Here is a 24,616-nt window from a genome sequence, read left to right as displayed (position 1 = left end):
GTACACTGCTGGTAGAATGCAGACTGGTGCTGCCAAATAGCATGGAGTTTCCTCAAAATATTAAATATGAAACTGCCATTTGATCCAGTGATCCCACTTCTAGGAATATATCCTAAGAAACCCAAAACACCAATCAGAAAGAATGTATGCTCCCATAAGTGACAAGCAGCACGATTTTCAGTAGCTAAGATCTGGAAACAGTCCAAGTGCCCCTCAGTAGATGAGTGGATAAAAAAGTTTTGGTACATTTACAGCATGGAATACTATGCAGCTATTAAAAGGATCTCTTTGAGACAGCATGGATGAACCTGGAGAGGATTATGCTAAGGAAATAAGCCAGGCAGAGATAGACAACATGATCTTACTCATATGTGGAATCTAATGAACAAAATAAACTGATTAACAAAATAGATCCAGAGACATAGAAGCATGGGACAGACTGTGGAATATCAGAGGGAAGACAAGGTAGGTGGTGGGGGGTGGGAAGAGATCAACCAAAGAACTTGTATACTTATATGTAAAACCCATGGACACAGACAATAGGGTGGTGGAGGCTTGGAATGGAGAGGCAGGGTTGGGTTATAAGAGATCAATGGGAGGGGGGGGGGGAAGGTGATATATGTAATACTTTCAATACAAAAGATTTAAGAAAAAATAAAATAAAAAATAAAGCAGAGTCTGATTTTAACTGGTTTATCATGAGGAGAATAACTCTGTGAGTAACAGGGGTTTTTAATGCTTCACATATGGAGAATCTATATTAGTCTAATAGTAAGCCATAGAAAAGTTTTCCTTTTTTTTATTCATTTTGTTGAAGCATCTAGCCTTTCAATTCACATTTGCATTAGTTACACGTGCAAGTATAATTAGCTAAAGTAAGAGAGGAGTCACAAATGGTATATACAGTATTGACTATTCTATAAGTATTTCTGAGAACCCTATTGTATTATTTGGACTTTAAATGTATTGGTGATCCTCACATTGAATTAGCTCTTCTGATATGGAATTCATCATATGTACAGAATGTATTGTACAATGTACATTAGGTGTCACATATGCTAGCACTCAATTTCTAAATCTGAAAGGTGAAGCTTGCATCAACCTTATGTTTTTAAGCATGAAAAACAGAGGCGTTTACTTTTAAAAAGGATGGCGAAAATATAAGGAAGGGATCTATGGCTCACTGCCAGCCTGGCAATGAGGCAAACCAGGCTGTGGATGTGGCTTCAGGTAAAAGATAGCCAAGGGCCTAATCTATGTATATGTGTTTTTCACTTTTGGTGTTGAGTCAAGTACAAGTACTCTTATAAGCTTAGAACTGAAGTGAAACTGTGAGCTCTGGAAGGTATTTTTGTCTTAGGCCTCCAGTTGTGGCTGAGGTGGTGTCAGATCTGTGATGAGTGAGCCTTGGCAGCATCCGCCATGTTAATGCCAAATGCTACCATGCGGTGGTGCTTGTGGTTGGAGCCATTTCAATACATGCAACAGAGGTCTCCCTTTCTTTGGCAAGTGACTAAAGGAGGAAAGAGATAAAACTGTGGGCTTCATGTTGGGTACAGATTAGAGGTATTTCTTTATAAGAGTCTTTTTAATGCTGGGGCCTATCTTTCATTCTAGAAGTTTAACTAAACCCTTAATGAGACTTTTGAGTTTACCATAGCATATTACTTATGTTAGAATACGATAGCTCTTCATAAGTAGAGTGCTGGTGCCTTCCCACTGTGGCCTCTTTAGCTACTGAATCTAAAGGCAGACATTATATTTATTTCTGTAGACTGATGTCCATCCAGTCAGAACCTAAGTAGAAATCTTTTCAGATTCTGGATTAGGTTGGAATACCTGCTTTACATTTATTAACTGTACATACAACTAAGAGAGCTAGTGGGGGGGTGTTTTGTTTGTTTGTTCATTTGTTTTCGAGAGAAAGGAAGGAAAGGAAGAGGGAGGGAAAGAAAGAAAAAGAGAGAAAACTGATTTGTTGTTTCACTTATTTATACAGTCATTATGATGATCCTTCTAGGTGCCCCGAATGGGGATCCAACTCACACCCTTGGTATGTCAGCATAGTGCCCTAGCCAACTGAGCTATTAGTGTTTTAATCAATCCAAGCTTCAGTTTTCCAGGTTGATATGAAGATTAAATATAATATAAGTATAAAGCACCAAGGAAAATCCCTGGCATAGAGAGTAATGAGTGTTTTATATTTACCTCTCTATTTTCTTCTACTTTTCTATTACCAAGTGTTGAGAATTCCTGTGGAGACATATAGGACTTCTTTCCCTCTACACAGAAACAGATTTTATTGGTAACTCAGAACCATTTGCAATTTAGAAAAAAAAAAACAACAACAACAACATTTAGAACTTAGAGAATTAGAAAAGTTAAAATTTGTAAGAACTGAATCTTATGTCCAAGTATCTATATATATAAAAGCCTAACATGCTAAGTGTCTGACTGCTCGATCAGTCACTCTAATGCACACTGACCACCAGGGGCAGATGTTCTGACTAGTAGGTTAGCTTGCCATTGGGGTCTGGCTGATAGGGACTGGGCAAGAAGGGAACTCCCATTTTATATAGTTTATAAAAAAAGGCAGAAACAATCCATTTTTTTTTATTTACCTTATATTTAAATATTCCTTATAAAGTTATTTACTAAATTATTGGAGACATATAACTTTTTTGTCGGGTTATTTTATTTTTCAATTTTAACAATTCAAGAAGCTTGATATATCCTGTCTGTGCATGTAGTATAAACAAGTCACTATGGAAAACAGTATGGAGGTTCCTCAAAAAATTAATAACAAAATTACCATATGATCCAGTGACCCCTCTTCAGGGTATATAAAATTTGAAAAAAAAATTATTTGCAAAAACATATGCACCCTTATATGCATTGCAGCACTATTCAAGGTGGTCAAGACATAGAAACAACTGAAGTGTCCTTCAATAGATGATTTGATAAGGAAGATGTGGTACATATAAACAATAGAATATTACTCAGCCATGAGAAAAGGTGAAATACTGCCATTTGCAATAACATGGATGGACTTTGAGAATATCATAGTAAGCCAAGTGTCCACCAGAAAAAAAGTTAGGAATCATATGATTTCAATTATATATGGGATATAAAATTAAAAGTAATAAATGAACAAACAAGTAAAACAAACAAAAGCTCATACACACAAACAATAATATTGTTGGTGGTTACCTGCTAAAAGGGTGGTTACAAGAGAAAAGGGTCAAATATATGGTGATAGAAAATGATTCGGCTTTGGATGGCTAGTAAAAAGTACAATATACAGATCATGTATCATAAAAATGTACATTAGAAAACCATATAATCTTTGTAACAAATGTCATCCCTCTAAATTTAATTGCAAAATAAAAATTAAAAAGAAAAACTTTATAAATCAAATGAAATAGCAAAATAAAATAAAGAAGCCAAACCACAGGTTGCTATAAGCCTGGATACCTGTTAACTCTGTCCGCAACTTATATCCTGAATGCTAGGTAGTTCGTAAATAAGCAAACCTGTTTATCACTAGAGGAGCATATGGCTTTGGCATAAAATGAACTAGTTTACAAACCAGAATAAAATACATTTGAAGGAAAGGAACAAACACTTTTTGTAGGATTATGCATATATGTAATATTTTCAACAATAAAGATAAAAATTTAAAAAATTAAACAGGATGGGCAGGGGACAAGGGAAAGTTTCAAAGAATAAATCATACCTAAGCTAAATCTTTAAAACATCGATTTTGATAATTTAAAAAGGAAATAGAAGGACATTCCTGGATAACACAAGAGCACAGGAAGAGTATCATTTGGTCTAGTTTAAGGAAAACAAGAATATAACGGCTTCTCCCCTCAAAGGAAGGACAAAATTGGGAGGGGAAAAACATATATAGTGTGGATGGAAGTCTGGTTGGGTTTGTATGTTGGGGAGAAATAATAAAATGCCTTATATATCATGAAAAAATATTCTACAGGCTGTATAAACAGTAAGAAGGCATGAGAGGAAAAGTGCCATAATTGCACTAATATTATAACCAGAAATCTCTGGTAGTGGAGTAAAGAACAAACAGCGATTCATTCATTCATTCATTCATTCATTCATCTAGTCCACTACGTGCCAAGAACTGAGTCAGATTGAAAATACAATGGGCAGCTCCTCCCCAAAGTGGCCAGAGGTGACCTATGAAAATGGTTCGCTATTCACTACACCCAGGAAACCCCACTAAATCATGCAAATCCAGAGGCTCAAATCTTCATGTTCACTTTAAGAGCACGCATGAAACTGCCCGGGCCATCAAGGGTAGGCATATATATGAAAAGCCACCAAGTTTCTGAAGGATGTCACTTTACAGAAACAGTGTGTGCCGTTCCGTCCTTACAGTGGTGGGGTTGGTAGGTGAGCCCAGGTGAAACGATGGGGCTGGACACAGGGTCAGTGCCATAAAGAGTGCTGAATGTTTGCTGCACAAGCTTAAAAATGCCCAGAGTGATGCTGAACTTAAGGGTCTAGATGTAGACTCTCTGGCCATTGAGCACATCCAGGTGGTCAAAGCTCCCAAGATGCAGTGTAGAACATCCAGAGCTCATGGACGGATTAACCCACACGCGAGCTCTCCCTGCCATGGTGAGATGATCTCACTGAGAAAGAGCACATTGTTCCCGAACCAGAAAAGAAGACCGCACAGGAGGAAAAGATACCCAAAGGAAACTGAGAAAACAAAAACTTACGGCCCAGGAGTAAATGCAATATAAAATAAATCTAATAAAAAGAAAGAAAGAAATAAAGAAAGAAAGAAGAAAGAAAGGAAGGAAGGAAGGAAGGAAGGAAGGAAGGAAGGAAGGAAGGAAGGAAGGGAGGGAGGGAGGGAGGGAGGGAGGGAGGGAGGGAGGGAGGGAGGGAGGGAGGGAGGAGAGAAGAGAAGAGAAGAGAAGAGAAGAGAAGAGAAGAGAGAGAAGAGAAGAGAAGAGAAGAGAAGAGAAGAGAAGAGAAGAGAAGAGAAGAGAAGAGAAGAGAAGAGAAGAGAAGAGAAGAGAAGAGAAAAGATGGGCAAAAGAAAATAGTCTCCGACCTCAAAGACAGGCATTCATCAAACCACCCCATAAATAAGGTATAACCAGAAACAGCAATAAGTGCTGTGAATGATCACTACCCAGGACTTCATCTGTTTTAGAGGGTTAAGGAATGCCCCAGAAGGAAGGAATACATTAGTTAAAATTTGAAATATGGACAGGAATTATTGTAGCATGTGCTTGTGTCTATTTAGGAGAGTGTTTGTGGGGGACAGAAAGGAAGCATTCCAAGCAGAAAGCAGAGCTTGTACCAGACAGAATGACAGGAGATAAACTGGAAGGCCAGTGGGGACTAAGGGAGCAGAGGGGAATGTGGTGTGAGATCAGAAGACAGAGGCCAAACATGGAGCCAAAAGAGAATTTCGTGTTGCTTGTTTCTAACATTAAAAAAAAAGCTACTGAAAATGTATGTCACTAGTAAGGCAGTTCATAACATGGCCCCTATACTCAACATTGTGTAGGAATTATTTGCATTTTAATGATAAACTCCTCAAAGCTAAGGGTTATCTATAGTAAATTCATACTCCCTAGTAGGAATAATGTGAATTGTTACATGATCAGAATAGCAAAACTTTAAATATTTCCTTTCCAAAGAGAAAAAGTTGGACTAGCTTCATGTTTTAGTAATCAAAGCACCAGGGCTAACTAATGGCCATAATACCTATCACATCACAATTACATTTATTTCATTATTTTAATACTCTTCATATTTCATAAAACTATTATAGATCTAAAATCTTTTCCTTTGACATATTATAGCATAAAAATAGGAAAGAAAAAGAAGCTATTCCAGGTACACACTTTTGAAATCTTTATGCATCCTAATCAGCAAAACATGTTTCCTTTTTTATCATGAGTTCAACAACATGCCAATTTGTAAAATTAAGTTGAGTTTAATATCTTGTGATAAAAATAGAGCTTAAGCATTCCAGTCATGATGTTTCCTACTCCATGCTTCTCAATTACATATACACTTCTCACTTTAGTTTTTCTATGTATTTTTAAGTTTACCACTACGTGAAGGTCAACAGCAGTGAGCACTGAGTCAACCAGAGAGTCAGGAATAGAATGAGCTGCTCAGAAAGCGCAGAACGAACGCTCTGAAGCAATTCCTCCTTCCTGTGTTTCAGATGACCAGCTTTACTCTTATCATCTAATGTATTCTGGTGGAATCCTGCATATGGCATAGCGTATCCTGTCAGAGTGACCTTTTTTTCCTTTTGAAAACGTGACTAATCGCTTCAAAGTACACACACACACACACACACACACACACACACACACACACACACACTATAGTTCCCATTTATAAAGGCAACATGAAGAGGGAAGATATAGGAGTATCTCTGATTTTCCAAGCCTCACATTCAGGACATTTGAGTGTGTGGTCAGGTAATGCAACAGGCAGAGTGCAATCACAGGGAAACGCAGTGTCAAAGGGATGAGCTGCAAAGGAACACGGCCCTTTCGTGTGCCTGACGGAGGCTGGCTGAACACGCGGGATGAATAGCAGCTCTATTCAGGGCTCTGATGTGTAAAACACAAAGGCAACAAGGGCCATCTTCAAATACTTAGTGCTCATTTACTACTTTATCTTATTAAGTAGGTGAAACATTTGTTGAGCATTTATTCTATCTCGATTCTGTGTTTACTGATGAGAACTAAAAGAGGAACAATCCAATTTTTAAAAGTTAACAGTAGTTTGACGGTGACAGGTATATAAAAGTTAATTTTAATATAGCATAATATATATGGATAGCATTTTTGTGGGAGCAAATAGGAACAATACCTAAATTGGTTAGGAAGAATTGTTTGGAATTCTTTCTGAAAAAGAGAATATTTGAGATTTGAAAAGAATGAGGATTTATGCCAGGTAGAGGATAACATAATCAAATATAAGAACTATATAGCAACGAGCACTATGTAGTATAGAGAACTATAAACAGGATTGCTTCAGATTAAGCTGTGCATCAAGGAGCTTGAAGTTTTGCATCAGGGAGCCTGGGTGAGTAACTTGGCACAAGAGCAATATATAATAGGATGTCATTTCAAATAGCGTGGATCTTATCCTGAAGGTAACAGTGAACAACTGAAGGTTTTCTTAAGCAAGGAAATAAACTAAACATAACTTAATTTTATATATGCAGTGGTCGGCAGACTCATTAGTCAACAGAACCAAATATCAACCGTATAAGGATTGACATTTATTTTGAGAGCCAAATTTTATAAACTTAAATTATATAGGTAGATAAATTGTTATTAACTTAATTAGGGTACTCCTAAGCTGGTCTTTGCTAAAAACTCAAGAGGCCAAAGACCCGCTTGTGGCTTGCAAGCCACAGTTTGTTGACTACTGCACTGGAGACCCGGTGCATGAAATTCGTGCACAGAGGAGGTGTCCCGCAGCCTGGCCTGCACCCTCTCTAATATGGGACCCTTTTGGGGATGTTCAACTGCTGGTTTAGGCCTGATACCGCATTGGGCCTAAACCAGCAGTAAGATATCCTTCTCACAATCCTGGACTGCTAGCTCCTAACCGCTCACCTGCCTGTCAACCTGATCACCCCATTACTGCTCCCCTGCTGGACTAATTGATGCTTAACTGCTCCACTGCTGGCCTGATAGCCCCCAACTGCCCTCCCCTGCTGTGACCTGCCTCCTCCGCAGGGACCCACCTCTTCCGTAAGGCAGCAAAGATGCTGGGACCAGCTCATGGTGCAGAGTGACTGCCAGGCCCTGCCTCTGCATTGCGCAAGACCATCTTGTGACGATATCACACACTAGGGGCGAGAACCACCTAAGCTTTTATTAGTGGTTCTAGTATAGATATATTTGTATAGATATATTTGTATAGATATATTTATTATATAGTATAGATATATTTGAAAGGATCAGTAATAGAAGCAGAGGAACCAGTTACAAAATTGCTATAATTGTCAAACAAGTGGAGTAGTGGCACCTGAATACCAGAATTTGGAACTGTCCTGGATCAGTGTGGAAAATCATTGGAGTGAGTAATCAAAGATGACTCCTAGAGTTTCTAGAACTCAGAGGATTTTAGAGAAAAACAATTCAGGGGAAGGAAAATGTTCAATTTTGTAAGTGGTCCATGTAAATTCCCTACTACCACTAGGGAAAGATGTCCCATAAACAGCTAGAATTAAATAAAAATAAAACTTTGGGGAGAAATCACAGCTTAGAAATAGAAAAGTTCAGGCTATTAACTGGTGTATACACGGCAGCTGAAATGGTGAGGGCAGATGAAGTCACCCGTGGATATGCCCGGCATGAGGAAGAACAGACAATGAATGCAATGCCCTCCTGGAGAAGCAGTAGTTAGTGAATGGGCCTACAAAGAGGAGCCATTTAAAGAGACAGGACACAAACAGCCAGAGGCATATGAAGAGCACCTCTGGGAGACACAAGTGTTCTGGAAGCCAAGAGTGGAGAGATCCAAGTTAGCCCTCCAAACAGACCCCTCTAAATGTGAATGCTTCCTAATACCTCATTGTGAGTGTCTGTAATGGCAATGTTAATAATAAGCAAATATCTTTTGTTTACAGATTCCTTTTGTTTGTTGTACTTTTACATTTCTTTGTTTTCTTATTCCCATCCTCCTCATATCCGAGCATATGCTGTCAAGGGGCATGAAACATGATTACCGTTTGTAACAGCACAGCGAGTGAACAACAAGGAAGGTGCTGAGGAGGAGAAAGTTAAGGCGAGAGCCTTAACCCTTTCAGTTGAGATACCTCCAAATTCTCTGGAAAAACAAACAAACCATATTTTGACTTTTCCCCCCTTATTTCAGTTTGATTATACCTTTTGTGGCTTATCCTCACTCTTTACATTACTTCTGATCCTTACTCGTAAGCAATTTTGGAATTTGTTGGTACTTCTTTAGCTACAACTGGAGAATTGAAAACAAACTCAATTCAAGTAACATACTTATATAAATGGCACTTATAGTTTCATATGTAAACTCATAGCCAGATATTCAAAATGAGTATCACGTTTGTTTTGACTGCCAACCCAAAGCAGACCACCACCCCTGCGCCTTCTAAGTAGTAGCCAAGCATAACAAGAAACCTAAGAAACAAAAAAGCACACACACATAAAACAAATCCTGAGGAATGTATGCAGAAGCTAAATAAACAGCCAAGGTCACCAAACACATGCACTGTCAGGAAAGGGAGAGTGAAATCTATGGAAAAGAGAAACCACCTGCCAATTTCAAGTAAGTCAGCTCCACACACTGACTGGGGAGCTTATTTGCTGATGCTAGACAGTCACCACTCAGACTCTGTGCTTTGAACATTAGCAATAACAATCTCAAATGTCTTGTAGTGCAGCGCTTAGCACACAGGTGTTAGAATCGCAATCTCAATTTTGCAAGTTTTCTTGCCTATTTGGAAAATAGTGAGCAGTTTGTGATGTTTTAAACTTGGAAAAAGCAAAAAGAAAATGTTAAGCCTGAGTCTGGATGCAATTTGTGTCAGATATTGTTATTGCTTTTGTTGAATTGCTTCTGAAACCTACAGTAACTCATTATCTGGCAACTATCCCTATGCTATGGAAAGAAGTAAGAATCTCACTGGCATGTTAAGAAGTTTCAACTTATCTGTTCCATCTTAAGATTTTTCAGTGATACATTAAGTTCACAAATCTGCCAAAACCGGTTTGGCTCAGAGGATAGAGCGTCAGCCTGCGGACTGAAGGGTCCCAGGTTCGATTCTGGTCAAGGGAATGTACCTTGGTTGCGGGCACATCCCCAGTAGGAGATGTGCAGGAGGCAGCTGGTCGACGTTTCTCTCTCACTGATGTTTCTAACTCTCTGTCCCTTTCTCTTCCTCTTTGTGGAAAATCAATAAAATATAAAATAAAAAAAGAAGAAAAGTTTACAAACCCAAGGCAGGACCCCTCACTAAACCCATCTACTACATCAGGGCCAGTACCAGGGAAGATAAGGGGTAAAAGTTTGAGCTAAGAAGGCAAAATATGGAAGTTTAAAGATTGCCAAGAATCAGCAATCATGGTTCAGGTGAGGTATGAAGAACCAAGCTGAGGTGGCTTAAGGTCTTGACGAGTATGAAGGCATAGCTACAGAAAATCTAGGAAGTTATTGATACTTAGACTTCTGAGCAAAGAGAAACTTGGTGCTAAGAATTCTGCTGGGCCACAGCTATCTTGAAGTTACTCACCTGACTGATTCCTGGTGACTGAATTCTCTGGGGTAGAGATTCAGTCATGAAAATGAGAGGCCAGGGCAAGCAATGGCCCAAGAGTTTGCTGGGTGGACAAACATCGGGATAATAAGGGAAATGGGTCTATCGTAGAATTCTAGTTACACAAATTGACTGCATTTTAGGAATTTAGCTCTGCAAACCACTGAGTATCATGTCATCAGAGTGAGTTTTGAGACTAAGTGAGCTGAGACCTCCGGATGAGGACAGGAGCAATTAGGTCCCACACCAGATGAGGGTTGCAATAAATATGATTTAGGTATGATTGGAGATTCTAAAAGCTAATATTTACTGGGTCAGTCTCTCAGGAATGGTTCTTATTCAGGCTCAGCAGGAGGTCATAAAAGATGGTAGAGAAAAGAGTGACCATGGAAAAGTCTAAATACTGACTTCTCCCAATACTGTCATTACATCAGGGGCATTACAGGACTCAGTCATGCAGGACAGGGAAGACCGAGGGATGGGTTGACAGTAAAGTGACAAAACCCTGCCTCTCCCTAAACACTGATCATTTTCAAGACTATGAAAACCGTAACCTAAGGTTGTAAAGATCTAGCCATCATTGTGCCATTTGAATTTCCGTTAATTGGCTATTCCAGGTGTGCAGGAATGCCCACAGTGACAAAGAACTCCCTCTTGGAAATGCTCTGTTATAACATCTTCTATGAACTCAGCTCAAATCTATTTCTTTGAGGCTTAGACCTTATTAGTCTTCATGCTATCCCTAGAACAAAAAAAAATAAAAATAAAAATAAAAAATAGGCTAACCAGTCTAACAGGTAATTTTCCAACCTGGTTACTATCACATGAATACCTTTCAATTTGTCTAAATCCCTCTTAAAATGTGTTAATTAGGCAGGAAACTCCAATGTAGTGAGAAGAGGTTAGAATGGAATTATCTTTGATATAATTATAAAAATAAAGTTTTTTTTTTAAAGGAATTGTCTTCTGGGCCATGTGATTTTGGTAATTTAAGTAAATCAACTATAATCTATACTTTCTAAAGAGAATATCCATATGCTGTGCAATAGGTTTATTTTAAAATGTTAATATATTAACTATTAAAATCTGAGGAGTATAGAAACTAATTAAGAAAATTTAAAAGCCCTAGCCGGTTTGGCTCAGTGGATAGAGCGTCAGCCTGCAGACTGAAGGGTCACAGGTTTTATTCTGGTCAAGGGCACATGCTCAGGTTGTGGGCTCAATCCCCAGTGTGGGGAGTGCAGGAGGCAGTTGATCAATGATTCTCTCTCATCATTGATGTTTCTATATCCTTCTCCCTTCATCTCTGAAATCAATAAAAACATATATATGAGTACAAATAAAATGAGCATAGTAAGTAGATTGTACATTTCTACTTAAATATTGTGTCACTTACAGTGAGATACATTTTTAAAAGGTTCTAGATCTGTACTTTCCCATATGGTAGCTACTAGCCACAGGTGGCTATTTAAATGCAAGTTCCCGAATATTAAGCATATATTAAACATTCAGTTCCTCAATGGCAGTGGCCACTTTAAAGTGCTCAGTAGCCATATTCGGCAGTGGTGCTGGGCAGCATGGTACAGATCATTTCGTCATCACAGAAAGACTTATTTGATCTAGGTATTCAAAATGTGATATGTAATTGCTTTATTCAAATACAGTTTTCACTTATGAAATTTCTATATATGTTAGCCACTGAAGTTAAGAGGTAATTATATTAACATTAATGTATATACATTACATCTTGAATGAACTATTAGCAAGTTATAATTGAATGTATTGATTTATGCTCATATCAGTTGATTTTAAAAAGACAACTAATAAATGTAAACTTATTATAATGCTTCAGATCACAATATCCAGTGATAATGATCAATCTAAATTTCCAAGATATTTACTGCAATGCCTATTGAAGTAATACATTTCAGTTGTATTTGACAATCAGTTACTATTACTGAGAAAGCAATGATAATGAACTTGGAATGTATATGTCTGGGATTTCAACTCAAAAGGAAGATATCAGCTAAAGAACTAGAATACAAAAAAGATATTGTGCTGAAAATAGGCGTCCCAGCATTAATTCTTTTTCTGTCTTCTAGGATTTGTTCTTAGATGATCCTGACACGCACAAACAGAAACCACAGCTAACCTCTGAGTAGCTGGTGACTTTTCCTGAGCTGGAAGCTGTTTTTAGTAAATCTGAGAGGAATGTTAGGAAACTGACTAAAATAATATTAATAAAATGGAGGGGGAAAGTTAAAAGACATTACAAAAAAGATTGAGGAAAAACATGTAACATAGAGACTTGCAATAGTTCTGAATAATTGGAAAGGAAGATGGGAAGAAGGAATGAGGAAAGAAAAGAAGGAAGGAAGGGGGAGAGACAGGGAATGGAAAATGGCAAAGTCACAGGGTAATGCTTTGGAGTTCAAAAATTAATCTAGTTAGATATGAAACAAAAACAATTCATAAGATATAATGCAAACTATAGTAAAGCAAATAGCCTAAAGTTTGAATTTTATTCATGCTATAAACACATATAGACAAATAGTAATCTTGATTCTCAGCCAAAGAAATAAAAATACAGAAATGAAGCTAAGATTCCACCTCAGAAAGGTAATACAAACAAGTAGGACACAAGCATGGCCAAATATAATAATAAATGTCAGAAATAAGGGTTAGCAATAAAGTTTAATAACAAATATGTCAGCAATAAAGGGTGGTTAATGATTCAGACATTAAAAGGAAAATTATAATATTTCAAAAATATGACAAAGCAAACTCTCATTGTGATCAGACAGACCACCAAAAAGCCATTGTTCTCAGAAGCCAAATATACATATGCAATGAAAACAGATAAATCAAGTTTAAAACATTCAAAGTAAATACAAGAAAAAATCTACTTTTTTGGTGTTTTAAAGCAAATTCAGGCTGGTGAAATTAGCACCATTTCCTTGATTACACTTGAGCATTTGTAGGTATGTAAATAGAAGAAAGGTATATGAGACCTTTAACACAATAAAGTGTCAGGGGGAAAAATTGTTTTTTCTATCCCCTTTTTTCCTCTTCCCACTTCTGACACAAGTTAAATCAGACAACACATTCTCATAAGTAGCTGCAGCTTATTTAGACAGACTCAGGGAAGAAGGGGTGGTGAGGGCTGGGGTAATGGCTTACAAATCAAACCCCAGGGTAAGAAGCAATCCCCAAGGAGTACTCTCACCCCCCGCACTCTCTCCTCATCAAGATTCCAGAGCTACAACAAAGCCATCTCCCTCTCTCTCTGATTCCGTATTTCTTATGCCACTAAAGCTAGTTCATACGTACAAACATTTGCTTTTTCATTTATGAGAGAACTAAGAGAAAAAGAAGGAAGTAGTGCTTAGCTGGTGTTTTTCATAGCATCTGAAAATCACCCAGTCCACGGGTCAACAGGAGAAAAAAGGGAACATATGTAACACTCTCAACAATAAAGATTTAAAAAAAAAAAAAAAAAGGAAGGGGGGTGGGAATCATCTAGTCCCAAATTCTAAAAAAATAAAATAAAAAATAAAAAAAATTGAACACATTGGGGCCAAGAAAAATTATATGATTTTCCCAAGATTATATAATTAGTATATGAAAGCTAAAATCCAGTGACATATAACCCTGTCAACATTTAATTCTTCACAATATCCTGGGTACCCCAGTTTTTCTAAAGTGTCAGATAACACATTTTCGCAGATAACGGAAACAAGGCAATGTGCATCTGCGTTCACACATAAAAGCTTGGAATTACTAGTACAGCCAGTTCGGCTAACCACTGGGTCACTCATACTTTAAATTGCTCCATAAGCTCCAGAAAGCATCCTATGTGTGAGTAGTTGCTTATGGAAGTTAATTTGACAGATACATTTATCTTAAATTAAAATAAGCTTTTTAAATAACCTTATAAGTTCCTTGAGTGCTACGACTCTTCCTTATTCCTAGCAGACGCCCAAGGCCTAACACAATGATTGGCACAATGCAGAGGCTCAATCAGCATCTAATGAATAAACAAGTGTGACCCTCATTGCTAAACTATTAAAATGAGGCAAAGAATAACAGCAACAACCACACCCATACTTTGAAATTATCTGCAAAATTACTCTAAAGACATGAATGGCTGTTTACAATATAGAAATGAAGTCTCCTAGCCAGTTATTTTTCCTTCCATTTTTTAGTAACTATAATTTGAACAACTGAGTCAAAATTTGAAAACAGCTTACTCAGAAATCCAAAATAATATTAAAATATTGGGAATAATAATGTGAGTTCAGTAAGACCCACAGGAATAATTTCCAGAAAAAAATATGTGTATGTATATATCGATATATATATATATATATATATATATATATATATATATATATATATTCACACACACACACACACATATATATATATGTATGTATGTATGTATGTATGTATGTATGTATGCCTGGCCAGTGTGACTTAGTGGTTGAGCATTGACCTATGAACCAGAAGGTCAGGGTTCAATTCTAGGTCAGAGCATACACCTGGCTTGCAGGCTCTATTTCCATGAAGGAGGCAGCTGATTGGTGATTTCCTGTCATCATTGATGTTTCTGTCTCTCTCTCCCTCTCCCTTCCTCTCTGTGAAATCAATAAAAACACTTTTTTTAAAAGAAATATGACTTCTGCTTTTAACTGGTTGCTGATTTAACTTATTTGTAATATGAGAATAGGAGGAACTGGCAGGCTGTGTGCAGAGTTTTTTATTTGATTTTAATTCACGTGGCTATGAAGGCAGCTAGTTGCCAGAGCTGGCTCCCAGGGTGTCGCCTCTCCCTGCGTGTGCAGGCTGTTCCTCCTAAATCAAGAGCTGGAGTCTGTTTTCTCTCCTGTCAATGACCCCTCCTGACCAACAGAAGGTGCTGTAATTGTTGCTCAGCCAGTTTCCAGGTGGCCTTAAGGGGACTGGCTGTTTGTTTTGTTGTTGTTGTTGTTTGCCTTTTCTGAGGTTAGCCAGCCACAGTGCTGAGTGCAAGTTCTGGCTAGGTGGGGAATAGTGAGAGACAAGTGGGGGAGGGGAGTGATAAGAGGCCTCAGAAGGAGGCCTGAGAAGTGGTGAAGCTTTCTTGGAAATTCAAGCCCAGCCCCATCTCCAGATGAAGCTGACCAGCTCCATGAGGGACCCCTCATTGCCAGGTGGAGTAGCAGAGACTCTTGGCCAGCAGCTCCCCTGCCCCTTTCCTACCGCACAGAATGAGAAATAACTTGTTGCTGCTTTAAACCGTTAACTTTGGCATGGTTAGTTACAAAACAATAGATATAACTCCTGTCATGTGTGTGAACTTTTGGAAGAGTCAAACAATTTAGAAAAATACCAGAAGTTTTTCTGAAAATGCAAATAAATACAATACTTAAAAGATCACAGTTAATTGTAACGAATTGGAAACGCTTTGTAACATGATTTAAAATACTACTATAATAATTGGCTTTTAAATAATTTAACTTGAGTTGAAAATTAGACAAGGGGTGGTTCTCAGACTTCCTCCCACCCCTGTCTGGCAATTCATGCCAGATGATATTTGCATGAGTAGCATACTCCCAAGGGCATGCTTATGATTATGCAAATTCTTACAATGGTAGTTAAAAGAAAGTGTACTGAATACAAGTAACAAGGCTGTCTGTATTGATTTCAGAGAGGAAGGGAGAAAAAGAGAGAGAGATGGGAAAACCAGTGATGACAGAGAATCATTCATCAGCTGCCTCCTGCACGCCCCCTACTGGAGACAGAGCTCAAACCCCAGGTTGTTCCCTGATCTCAGAATTCAAACCCTGACCTCCTAGTTCATGGGTCAATGCTCACTACTGAGTAATACCATCCAGGCTCAATTCTAATTTTTATACATAAAGCCATACCTATATTACTGTATTAACAACACACTCCCTTTCTCAGTATCAAGTTACTTAAGCCATATGTCACAAATAAGAAAGGCTGACTATGTATTTCAGATATTTTAGACTGTTTTGCCACTCAGCTGAATTGGAAAGATGACCCTGAATTTTGTTTTGGACTTATTTTCCTCTGATTTAAGTGCTTTTTAGTATTGTCATTACTTTCTCTGCTTTTGGGAGCTTCTTGACTTACCTTCCTCAATCTATTTGGAAAAGGAGAACAAAATTTTCTTGCCTTGTAAAATTGTCATCTTTCCAATAATATGAAATGAGAAGATATTTTAATATAATTTGATTTAATGCTTTATAAAAAAGGCTAAGAGTGAAGATTTTTAAGTATATATATTATTTAGGAATATTATAGAAGTTTTTAAAAGAGTAAGACTTTTCTATATAAGTAAAACTTCCTTTTATAAAAAAGACTCAATGAGAGAGAAATTGTGAAAAGGCATACTATTCATTAAAAGAGCTTTGTTTTGCCGAAACCGGTTTGGCTCAGTGGTAGAGCGTAGGGCTGCGGACTAAAAGGTCCCAGGTTCGATTCCGGTCAAGGACATGTACATTGGTTGCGGGCACATCCCCGATAGGGGGTTTGCAAGAGGCAGCTGGTTGATGATCAACGTTTCTAGCTCTCTATCTCTCCCTTCCTCTCTGTAAAAAATTAATAAAAATATATTTAAAATAAATAAATAAATAAATAGACAAATAAATAAATAAACAAACAAACAAATAAAAGAGCTCTGTTTTGTCAAAACAGGTTTGGCTCAGTAGATAGAGCCTTGGCCTGCAGACTGAAGGACCCAGGTTCGATTCCTGTCAAGGGCATGTACCTTGGTTGCAGGCACATCCCCAGTAGGGAGTGTGCAAGAGATGACTGATCAATGATTCTCTCTCATCGATGTTTCTGACTCTCTATCACTCTCTCTTCCTCTCTGTAAAAAAATCAATAAAATATATTAAAAAATAATAATAATAAAAAATAAAAGAGTTTTGTTTTTGTTTTATTTGGGAGGACAAATTGTTTATATTTTTGAAACTACAAACTCATTAAGCCCATTTCATATAATATAGAATATGAAGATTTTGTGGGGTTTTAACCCAGATATTTAAATTTAAAAGTTATGGATTCATATCACTTTTATATAAAATATTTTATGTAAATATTTTATATAAAAGTTTCTATAAATCAATTTGTCAATATTAAAAAGTTAGAGAAACAAATACTCTTTTATTAAAATGGTGTTAGCCTATATCTTATTTATGCTTTTTTAATATTTAATGCTACATCTTAATTTTCTTCAAATCAATTAGAATTATATGAATAATCATACCTTATCAAAATTACTCGAGGTAAACTATTTAAATAAAAAAAGTTTTAAAATGTGGATTGAAAAAAGTTGGGCTCAAGGCACCCACTTTTCACACTTTCTTTTTTTAACCTCACAACAACTCTTGAAAATAAAAATCATTATCAGTAAAAATCTTATCAGAAAAATAAGAGTGATAATGATGAGATTACTAAGATACCATAAAATGAGGAGAATAGAAAGGGGAGGAGGCAGCATTAGGGAAACATCAACATTAAAGGTGGATCAGGGAAGAGATTCCCACAGAGATAAAGAAGAGTCAAAAGCAGAATCAGGGACCAAAACTGCCAAGCAAAGTAAGGGACTAGAGACTCACCAGGTGTCAATGCTACAGGAACAGCTCATAAAAAAGAACATGGAGCCCTAACCAGTTTGGCTTAGTGGATAGAGTGGTGGCCTGTGGACTCAAGGGCATGTACCTTGGTTGTGGGCACATACCCAGTAGGGGGTGTGCAGGAGGCAGCTTATCGATGTTTCTCTCCCACCAATGTTTCTAACCCTCTATTCCTCTCCCTTTCTCTCTGTAAAAAATTAATATTAAAAAAAAGAACATGGAAAGGAACTTTTTTACTAAAATTTAACTCCCTACCATCTGACACACCTTCTCAATATTTGCTGAGAAATGTATGAACAAATTTTGTTTTATTTCTATTTGTCTTTGAAGAGAGGTTAGCAAAGTGATAGAGAAGAAATGAATTGGGAAGGAAAAACATATTTTTTATACTCCAATAATGTTCTAGACTCTGTGCCAGGAGCCTTCATATGCTGTTTCAGCAAAGAAGAGATAAGATCCATATTGTACTGAGAGCCATCAAACAAAGAAAAAAAAATCAGAGGACTTAATGCAGCTTAACCAATGTCAATGACTGAGCACAATTTAAACCCAATGACTATTTCTAAAGCAAAGATCCCAAGTTTTCTCCCAACTCTGTCAATTACTACTTTGGCCAAAATGGAAATGTCCTAATTTGTAAGAAATTTAGGACAAGGACTTAGAACAGATGATCTCCATCATCATTTCATAATCAAAGTTTCCTTTGTATTGATCATAGTTAATATTTCTGATGTGTAATGGGTAGACTTCAAATTCCCCAAGTGAATCTAAACTTAGTTTTCTTCTGGAACTACTACAGAGTTCTGAAGACAACTGAAGCTCAATATTTATTTTAAACTAGAGGCCCAGTGCATGAAATTCCTGCACAGGGATGGGGGGAGGGGGAGAGAGGCGCTTGTCCCTCAGCTCAGCCTGAACCTCTCTAATCCTCAAGGGATGTCCAACTGCCCATTTAGGCCTGATCTTACAGGGGAAGTCAGACATGCCTTTTACATTCCAGGACTGCTGGCTCCCAACTGCTTGCCTGCCTGCCTTCTTGATTACCCCTAACTGCTTCTGCCTGCCAGCCTGATCACCTCCTAACCACTCCTTTGCTAGCCTGATTGATGCCTACCTGCTCCCCTGCCAGCTCGATTGTCCCTAACTGCCCTCCCCTGCAGGCCTGGTCCCCTTAACTGCTCTCTCCTGCACGCCTGGATCTTCCCAACTGCCCTTCCCTGCAGGCCCAGTTGCCCCCAACTCCCCTCCTCTGCCAGCCTGATCACCCCAACTAACCTCCCCTGAAGGCTTGATCACCCCCAACTGCCCTCCCTTGCAGGTCTGGTCCCCCCCAACTGCCCTCCCCAGCTGGCCTGATTGCCCACAACTGCCCTCCCTTGCAGACCTAATCCCTCCTAACTGCTCTCCCTTGCTGGCCATCTTGTGTCTACATGGGGGCAACCATCTTGTGTGTTGGAGTGATGGTCAATTTGCATATTACTCTTTTATATATTAGACAGTATAAGTAAATAAGTGGTTTTAAAGGCAATTTTAAACATTTATTAAAATATTAAATTTGCTGAAGATTTATTGAAAGAGGCAGTTAACATAAATCACTTAGACTTGCAAAGAAGGCAAAGGCATTATCAGACATCTCACATGCCTACTATGTGTGATAAAAAAGTAGAAAAGAAAGCCAAAAAGTCAAAGGAATATATTAAGGATTACTTTTAAACAATCTTCATAATCAGGTGAGCAAGATGACACCCATTGTAGAACTTAAATAATATCTTAATTAAACATTTGCCTTCAACTACACTTTTCAAAAATATAAAAGACGTAAAATGTCTTCACTGTGCTGAATAGAAAGCAGGCTTTATCTAAGATGTAAGTGATCATCTTAAAAATATATTACTACAAATTTGAAAGCAAACTTAACTTTCATGTAAAAGTCATTAAAAAAATCATGCTAATCAATCAATATTCAAATCTCTAGTCAAGTAATACATGTATTCTTTTTTTTTAATCCTCACTTGTAGATATGTTTACTGATTTTAGAGATAGCAGAAGAGAGAGAGAGAGAAATCAATTGATTGCCTCCTGTATGCGCCCAACCAGATTGAACCCACAAACTAAACTAGGAATGTGCCCTGAGGGGAGTCCATCCCTTCATCCTTTGGCGTATGGGACGATGCTCCAACCAACTGAGCACACCAGTCAGGGCACAAGTTATACTGCTGAGTATTTCATGAAGCCATCCAATAAACTTTCTTTTATAACAGAGAAATGGCACTTCGAAATGCCTTGGAGAAGGCTAACATAATATACCCAGATATACTTTTAAGTCCTCTTATTCAACTTTGTCTGACTATCTTGCCAACATTACTTTTTAAATAGCACAGGACTAATATAGTGTGCCATGGGTTTATCAGTGACTTGAAGTCAATCTGAAGAGAACTATAGGCTGATGTCTGCTGAAAAAAGTTCAATTGAGATACTGTCAATGTTAATTTTAGGGGGAAAAAATAGAAAAAATAAATATACCACAAAGACTAACTGCAAGAAACGAATAAAAATGATTAGACCTGTATGTTAGTATGACAATATCGTATTAGAAATTTACCTATGATTATTGGACAGTGTGAGACAGAGCAGGTTTACAGTTGTTGATATGGAAAATAATACAATAATTAATTAATAAAAATACAAGAATAAACTCCGTTTCACGTACTTATACTGCAATCCACCTACTTTTGCCCCAGCCTGTATATAAGAAGAGAATGCCAAGTATCAACACCAAGAAATATCTTATCAACTATGATTTATAATAATTAAACTCTTAGAGGACACAATATTTGCTTAAGAACATAATTTGCATAAAGGATCACTGAAAAACATCATTTAGGTTATCAAGTAGAACAAGAAATGAAAGAAGTTATGGAGTTAGAGAGTAACATAAAATAAAGTGAAATAAAATAAAAAACATATTTTTAAAAGTCTTAAATATTTCAGATATTAGTTATAGGAAGAAAACATTGAGAGCAGAATAACAATCACACTTAAATGTATTATTCTGCTTTAAAAAATTTAGATGTAAAGTGGCTATAACAAACACTATAAATTCATGGCAAATATAAAGCCAAAACTAAGCTTCAGAATTGTAACATGTATCACAGAAATGTACACTTGAAATCTACATGCTCTTATTAATTTCACCCTAATATATGTAATTTTTTTTAAATAAACAAAGCAGGTGTAAAACCGTTTCTGGAGAAAAGATTTAGGATTAGTATAATAATGACTGTCTTCTAATCATTAGACTTGTGTAATAAACAGCTTATTTAATGTTGCTATTTCAAATTTTCTACAGATATTTTATGTCTAATCTGAACTCTTAATTGCCCCCAAGCATACTTCTCACCCTACCCTTTTGCTCCTGACAGGTTCCCAATCATCCATCCTTCAGTTTTAGTTTAAATATCATTTTCTCAATCTAATATAGATGCCCTCTGCCTTCCTTTTTCATATCATCTTATTATTTTTCTCTAGAGTACTTATTGAAACTAATAATTATGTACTGATGCTACTTATGTATTAAGTAGATACCTATGCCACATATCATACTAGATAAATGATGTACCTCTCTCCTTCACTGAATTATAAACTCAAAAAATACCAGCACACAACACATATCTATTTTGTTAAGTATTATATATTAAAGATAAAATGAATGAATAAGTAAATGAATAAAATGTCATCAAATAATAATTTAAAGATAAGAGAGATTCAGTCACTAGCCCATGGTCAATAACTGATAATAGTGAAGGTAAAATTCAAACCCAATTCTGTCCATTTTAAGGCCAATATGTTTATATTCTACCTCACCAATTTTCTAGGATTAGAGTTTCATAAATTACCACATGTTAAGAGGTCATTCCAACCTGTTATTTCCTTAATCTGCTTCTCAAATCCTGACAGAAAAATAGGAAATTTGTGTTAGCAACCTTTTTCATTTTTATTTAATCCTAAATTCTAGTTATATGTAGAAAATAAATTAGTTGATGTTTATAAAACAAACCTTGGGAATTTAAATCAGATAGTATTTTAAGACATTTTTAAAATGTACATTGTGTTTCAAGAGGAAATTCTGCTCATTTAAAATGACTTCTTTATATTAAAATGAAACCTACATCTTTAAAAATTGATTAAGTTGAATTTTAAATGAAACAAGACATTAATGACAAAAGTTCAAAAGGGCAAAAATATACTATTTAATTACTTACTCTGACTCCAGAATATATGTTCTCTATTAAACTATGCATTCCTCATCCACTATAAGAGATTTCATTGAGTTCAATAGGGAAAATAGTTGTTGTCCTTTAATTATAAAGAATTCTCTCAGCTTTTTATTCCACGTAAAGCTGTTGCCAAACACATTAGTAAACTGATGTGCATTACAGAATATGCCCTGCTTTGGAAACACTCAGATGAGGCTAATTCCACAGGAGAGAGGGCTACTGACTAACACACTGTAACTATATGACCTCTGGACCAAAACTTTTCTGACTGTGCATCACAAAGACCCCTGACACTTGTCATCTTCAGAGATGAATGAAACACTTCTAAAGAACTACACAGTGCTGCCTGAGCAGACATAGGAGAAAGTGTATGCTTACATCTAAACAAATTTTATCCCTCAAACTATATAGTTTACTTTTGACCTATGCTTACTTGTTTTAAAATCTAGAAAACTCTTTATTTGGCAGACATGCTTAAGTTCATCACTTTCATATCATATCTCCCACTATAATTTTTTGTGTGCCTTCCTGAAGAACAATTCCTCCAATCAAGTATCTCATATTAGATAGTTTCCCTGATAAGGCAATTCTACATTCATGTTTTAAAGATAGCTGTTCACTCAGAGAAGACATATATTATTGGTGAGACCATAAAAAATAAAAAAATAAAAAAATAAAAAAAACACACACAGTAGTCATACAACCTAATGGAATTGAGTTTCAAAGCTAATGTTTGCTTACAAAGCTTATTGATATTTGCAAATGAATAATTTAATGCAAATGTTCACATTTGTAATTACCTAAAAATCTAACATTTTTGGAATGAGTCAGACTAGTCTCATATTTAATTTCATGTTAATTTGTAATTCAATGCATAAACATATACCTGGGTGTTTGGTATATTTCTGCTTGCAAAATGAATTATATTTTTAATGAATGAAGGGCTCCCTTAATAAAATAATAATGACATTAATGTGAATTTATTTGTAAGGTAAAGATTTTTTCTAACATGAAAAATTAAAGAAATTGGCTCACCTAGATTTACTTATATCAGACAATGTAGATGTAGATGTATATATCAATTTGAAAGATATGTAACAATATTGAAGGTAGATAGAAGCATGTGGTTGAGATTATAACCAATTAAACTTGAGGAGTTGAGGTGAATTACTTATATCACTGGCTAGGCAGAAACTTTTAAAGCTCTCTATTGTAAGCCAGAGGACCGGTGAGTACTCAAGATTCTATTTCTCAAAAAAAGATGTTTTTAGACTCCACATATAAGTGCAACCATATGGTATTTGTCTTTCTCTGTCTGGCTTTTTAGCCTAACTCCCTCTAAAACCACCCAGGTGTCAAAAAGGACAAGATTCCATTTTTCTTTTGTTATGCTGTGTAATATTCCACTGGCCAAGTCTTCTTCATCCATTCAGATAGGGTGCTTCTATATCTTGGACATTGTTGATAATGCTGCAATGAATATTAGAGTTCATCTATCTTTCCAAATTGTGTTATTTTCTATGGATAAATACACAAAGGTGGAATCTAAACATAAAACAAAGCAAACAAGCAAAAGAAAAATGGACTTACAGAAACAGACCAAAGGGACCATTACCAGAAGGGAAGGGTTGGGGGAACAGATGGAAAAGGGAAGAAGAATCCTGTCAATGATAACGTGATTAGTTTACAGGGTGATAGATGATTACTAGAACTAGTGGGGTGATCAAACTTTAAGATAAAAATTGTTTAATAGCTCTAACCAGTTTTGCTAAGTGGATAGAGCATCTGCCTGCTGACTGAAGGGTCCCAGGTTTCATTCTGATAAAGGTTGTAGGCTGGATCCCCAGTAGGGGGTATGCAGGAGACAGCTGATTGATGTTTCTCTCTCATCAATGTTCCTATGTCACTACCCTCTCCCTTCCTCTCTCTAAAAATATCAATAAAAATATTTTAAATGTTTAATCACTATTGTGTACACCTACCTAAAATTAATATAACCAACATAAGATTGTATACCAACTATAATCAAATAAAATTTTTAAAGGTGAGAGATAGTGATAAATGGAGGCTGAAAGGAAATCTGTTTTCACAGCCCAGAGCTCTCATTCACAGAAACACCCACCCAGACAGCTTCTAGCAATTGCATCACAAAGCCATCCATTTTGCAGGGGGGAAAAAAGTTCTTATTAGGAACTATTAGGTTGAAGTGTGCTTTACACTGCTTCTTAGTTACATTTAAATATAATAATGAAGTAAAAGTTTATATTTATAGATAAAGAATTATTTGGATTTTTATATTTAAACTAAATCAATGTAATGTTTTATATATTTTAGTTTATTATAAAGCAGTACTTAGGCAAGTGTAAGCCATACTTATC

At 36.5% G+C, this 24,616-nt stretch overlaps 1 protein-coding gene and 1 pseudogene across 1 annotated transcript in view; one reads left to right on the top strand and one right to left on the bottom strand.

Moving 5' to 3' along the window:
* Positions 1–24,616, bottom strand: part of FOXP2 (forkhead box P2) — a 493,504-nt gene that overhangs the window by 220,033 nt on the left and 248,855 nt on the right. The gene's annotated exons all lie outside the window — the stretch shown is intronic.
* On the top strand, positions 4,135–4,761 carry LOC118711604 (annotated as a pseudogene).

This window comes from Pipistrellus kuhlii, unplaced genomic scaffold (genome assembly GCF_014108245.1).
Source record: "Pipistrellus kuhlii isolate mPipKuh1 unplaced genomic scaffold, mPipKuh1.p scaffold_m20_p_10, whole genome shotgun sequence".
In the NCBI taxonomy this organism is placed as follows: Eukaryota; Metazoa; Chordata; class Mammalia; order Chiroptera; family Vespertilionidae; genus Pipistrellus; species Pipistrellus kuhlii.
The sequence above is the reverse complement of the archived record's forward strand: the minus strand, read 5'-3'. Positions and strand labels throughout refer to the sequence as shown.